Below are 5,766 nucleotides of genomic sequence, written 5' to 3' on the forward strand. Positions count from 1 at the left end.
TGGTGTGGTCCTTATTTTATTGAAATGAGGAAGGAAAACATAGAAGCTGCATAGGCACTGTAGTAGCTGAATGACAAGAAATCATTGCTTTTCAATCTGGAAGACAGGAGTTTCTCAAATAGGGATAAAAAATTAACTGGGAACCAATGAAGTTCATAAAGAAGTGATGTGATGTGTTCATATGCTTTAATTCCAGCCAATACTCTGGCTGTAGAGTTTTGTATTATATAAAGTTTCTGAATTCTCCAGGATCCTTCAAGAGCAACCCTGTGAGTAATACATTGCATTTATCTAATTTATCTAGCAAGGTATCCTGCTTCAGCTGGTGAAAGATGCTTCACAACACGTCATTGGTACTTTGAATGTCAAAGATGGATTTAGAGGCAGCCCCTGGCAACAAATATTTTAAGGAGAATGCAGTTCTACCAACAGTAGATAAAACCCTACTTATCTTGACAGATAAACAATTTAATAACAGCACTGTTGTTTTGCATCATTTTTGGCCCTAATCCATTATTGCAGCAACACACCAATTTAACAGTGCTACTACTTCACCTGGTTCCAATCAAATGGAGAGAGCGAGAGAGAGCTCATTGCATTCATTACAAAGGTGGATGATTGAATCCAGCCACCTTGCTTGCTGGTTGTCTTCTCTTTCCTTTTACTTTTCACAGCATTGGGCTTCTCCAGAGAGCTAAGTCTTTACATAATGTCTCCAAATTACAGTAATTTAAGCATAATCATTTGTGCCCTAAGTAATAATTCCAAGTTTTGTTCAATGATCCGTTTATTTTCTTGACTGCCCATTCTGATCTTTGTAGGTATAGACACATTGCAGCATCTGAAAATATTTTCTACGGCACGGATGTCAAACTCACCATGTCATGTTTTTGTCATGTGACATATCAATTTTTTCCCTTTGCAGAGTTAGGGTGGGCATGGCCTGCATATGATGCTTCTGGCCCACGTGCCACTAGTTTGGCACCCCTGTTCTGGGATCTACAGATCTACTCTACCAAGTGCCAGTCTGCAGTGTATTACTTGTCTGCCTGTTTCTTATTATTGACAGCTGATCCTATAAAAGGCAGAACCTATCCACTTTGATATCTTGTCATGCTAAGGCTGGTTTTGATACCTTTAGCTTAGTTTTAATTCCATTTTATTTTTACTGCATTCCTTGACTTTTATCACTGGAACTTGTAAATTCTTTACATGTTTGGGTATCAGTATAGTGCCATCATCATAGAAAGGTTATTGATGTTTCTTCTTCCAATGTATTATGCTATCACTTCCAAACAACCTTCTATGTAGGTGATGGTATTCAGTATATAGATTGATTGAACATATATACAGTATTTAGCATTTAGGTTGAATAAATGTGAGTTAGATGACCGTTAGTTTGTTAGCATGTGAAATGAAGGACATCAATGATGGTTTGCACACTATATTGTTTCCTTTCTTTGGTGTGTAGAGTAGCCTCTTCCAATCTGTTGGCCACTGTCATTCTCCAGATTTCTTGGCATAGCCTGGTCACTTGATTACTTTACTAATTCTCCTGTGGTTTCTTATATTTTGTGCAAATAATACATCAATTCTTGTAGCCTTCTGATTTGGTAATAATTGGAGTGTTTGCTAACTTCATCTTTTAGTACTAAAAGTTCTTTTAGATAAGGAATATATTACGCATATTTTGGATCCTATACAGTATTTTGGTATAATCCTTCAATCTTTCTTTGATCTTTGAATTAGTTACTGTCCATTGGCATTCTTTAACGTATTAATTTGAATTTAGAATGTCCTTCTGAATACAGAAATCTTGTGAAAAATGTCCTTGTTTTTCCAAGTCTGTTTCCATCTTTAGTGCCCTTACAGTTATTATTATAATGCTGTCTGTACTTCTTTATTAAGTTTTCTGTCTTGGCTTTGGCTTCTTATCTCTTCTTTTCATGGATTGTGATGATACCCAGTTTGCTTTTTTCGATTTATTTATCTTTTCAAATATCTTTGTATATTAATCCTTAACAGCTTCTTTAAATTCATTCCATTATTCTAACCATTCTTCTAGTTTTTATCAGTGACATTCAGGAAAATTTTGTTAAAGTGGTGGGCAAATATGCTATAAAATGTTATATTGTGGAAATTGGTTGACATTCTTTGTGTTTTAGCTTAACTTGGAAGCTGCACATGAGCAGATAGTAATCTGTCAGTTAGGCCTTGGCCATGGTTTGCTGCTATAACTGAGCACTTCCATCTCCTTTTACCAAAAATGTAGTTGGATTATTTTTGTATACCATCTGGTGATATATAAAATACAGAGATAGATTAGTTGTTGTTTTGCATTAGTTGTTGTTTTGATACAAAAAGATATGGGTTTTATTTCAAACATCCAAACATTTATTCCCTCGGGTACATTTACAGTTTAGATTTCTCAAATATAGTAGAAGTATCTAGTCATACTGAGATTTAAAATATGTTTGTTGATTCAAATTTTGTGAATTATGGAGACAAAATTCTACTTGAGGTCTAGAAAAACCCTTAAAATATTAGTTACAAAGTACTTGATTTTAAAAATTTATTTCAAGTTCTGCCTGCAATTTCCAATATGACTTTTTGCCCCTTACTTTTATAGTACTTTCCCCATAAAATTAAATGTTCATTAGTCTCAACATCAAAACCCAATCTATGACCCACAAGACTCAAACATGTCTAGTTGCTCTTAATCCGAGAAGGGAATACCTTGTCTATTATGTTAGTGATCCTAGCAATCACCACGTCCTTAATGGAAATACATAACAAGCTTTCCAACAGAATCCACAAATATTCATTCAGCACACATGTAGTTGCTGAAATATAAGCCTAATGATATTTTTGGAAATCTGGTAAATTAAAACCACCATCCTTAATAGATTATCTCTGTTTAGCTACTGAAATCCTAGATGATCTTCTTTCCCAAATAAATTCCTTATTTTCCTCAATATCATATCTATCTCAAATATTTATGCAGCACAAACACTGGAATACAGTAGATTAACCTTGAAGCATCATTCTACTCCATCAATTTAGCAGAATTTTAATACATCCATTATCTAAGGAATTAAGCATCTAAGGCTTGTAATATACCTAATTGTAACATACTCGTAACATACTTAATTGTTTAGGAATATAAAGTCCTAGATCAGGGGTCTCAAGCACAATTTACCTGGGGGCCACTGGAGACAGAGTCTGGGTGAGGCTGGGCTGCATATTATTATACTTTATATTATACTTTATATTTATATTATACACTAATATTATACTTTCATATCACGGTGGGGGTCACAGGATATCGTCCTGCGAGCCACAATTGGCTCGTGGGCCACGAGAATGAGACCTCTGTCCTAGATGCTTAGTATGGATTTTGGTGGGTTTATTTTTCCTCATTTGGAAATACGCTGATTGGTGTTTGTTGAAATAATGTCTAAGATGGGGGTAGAGTGACTCGACTGACACTGTGGTTACTGGATGTTAGGCGTATTAAATGGTTCTCAGTTCCCCAGCAATTCAAAATCACAACCAGCTTTTTTTTTCAGCAGCTGTTTCTCCTGAAGCAGTGTTTCTCAAAGTGTGATCTGAAGAATCCTGAGGGTACATCAACACTCTTTCAGGGGTCCATGAAATCAAAATGATTTGCCAGTCTGTGTTAAAAAATAATACAGTATTAAAATTCTATCAAAAAATTATGAGAAGCAGTAGTGACAGCAAATGTGTCAGCTTTAATTTTCAATACAGTAAATATAGCAGAGAGAGTTCTTGATTTACAACCCTTTGTTTAGCGATTGTTTGAAGTTACAACAGCACTGAAAGTAATTTATGATCAGTTCTTGCATATCTGACTGTGGCAGCAGCCCCATGATCACATGATCAAAATTTGGGCAGCTGGCAAATGGCATGTATGTATGACAGTTGCAGCATTATGGGATCATGGGATTGCCATTTGTGACTTTCCCAGCCAGCTTCCAACGAGCAAAGTCAATGCGGGAAACTCGATTCACTTGATGGCCATGTGATTCATTTAACAACTGCAATGATTCATTTCACAACCATGGTGACAAAAATTGTGTGATTCACTTAACAACCACCTTGCTTAGCAACAGAAATTCCAGTCCTAATTGTGGTTGTAAGTGGAGGACTACCTATATAACCCAAAGAAAAGTTGTTTTGGGTTTCTCCATAATATTTTAAAAATGGGAAGTATTATACATGGTGGAAGAGAAGTTAAGGAGCTTTCATAGTAAAAAAAATAATTTCCATTATTGTTTCCTTGCTAAAATGGGGAAAAGATAAGATGGTCAAAAGTATTAGAGGAGAAATAATTATTTTGAAATAACCGTCATTCTGTTTTCAAGAAAGATTATTCCAACCAGTTGATTCAGGTTTTCAGAAACAGTGACATTTACAGCAGTATTAATAAAGTATAAATCTGCTCTTTTTGTAGGCATGCAGATCGATCTATAATGGCTTCATCTTGCTGGTGAAACCCCATTTTCATATTATTGTTATTAACAAAAGGCAGATTGCTTAACTATCCTAAACTATCACATCTTGAATTTCTGCATATTTCTACTTCTTTTTGTCTATGTGAATGTGTGTTGAAAATATATTGACATCCTGATAACAATCATTAAAAAAGAAAATATGTGGGGAAAACTGCTAATGCCATCTTTGCTGCAATCTGCTTCTAATTCTGGAGACAGAATGTGGAAGTTGTTTTGGCTGAAGGCATCCTCCGTTCTTCTCCTGATATATTGTCATTAAAACACAGACCTCACTATTTGGGAGGCCGGAGATTTTTCACTATAAACATATTGGTTGATTTGACTCAATGTAGCACTCTGGGTAAATTGAGGCCATTTCTTTTAGCAATCAGGCTGCACTTTTTAATATTTACATGAAACTTCTGGGACTGAGGGCTAATTCATCAAGATATATCAGTAGAGTGATGATACCCAATTGAATTTTTTACCCCAGGCTGGGTAGAATGTTGTCAATGGCTTAATCTAATGTCTTAAAGTTGATAGGGTTGGATGAATGAAACAGGTTAAATCCAAGATCAATGAAATTATTTGTCATTAAACTGCCATTGGGCCCTTGTACCTAAGGTCAACATATAGTAGGATGCTGAAAGCTGAGGCAATTCTGCCTCCCAACATCTGACATCCAAACCTCCCTGACATTGGCACAACCATGATCTAGATGACTGAGAATCTATCTATCTATCTATCTATCTATCTATCTATCTATCTATCTATCTATCTATCTATCTATCTATCTATCTACACACACACACAGAGAGATGTCTGTGTGCTATCCCAACAGCCTGCTTCTCTGCTCAAAATGAAATCACAGAGGCGGAAAAAGCCACTTGTTTTAAGGTACCCGTTCACTGCAATTTTTAAAAGAGGATCCTGGGGAGAAAAGCTCACACTGAATGAACCTCAGCTTCGATTCTTTGAAGATCGCTGCTAGATTCAATATCAATCGAGGTGAATATGGCATTCCCAATTTTTTCCCCTGCGGCTGAGAACTTCCTCGTTTTTGGCAGGCTAGGGTTTTTGGCTGGCTATAAGCATCCGTTGGCCTATTTTGGCGACACCGTCCGTCGAAATCAGAGCCACCCCGATACCTTTTCCCGCTCTACCAGGTGGGGACCCCCAGCGACTAGGCGAGCCGGCCGGAGGGTGGCGCGAGGCGAAGAGGGGGCGGGCTGAGCACGGCGCCTGCGCGTCG

This window comes from Pseudonaja textilis, chromosome 3 (assembly GCF_049901715.1).
Source record: "Pseudonaja textilis isolate UNSWEBS1 chromosome 3, rPseTex1.2, whole genome shotgun sequence".
Lineage (NCBI taxonomy): Eukaryota > Metazoa > Chordata > Lepidosauria > Squamata > Elapidae > Pseudonaja > Pseudonaja textilis.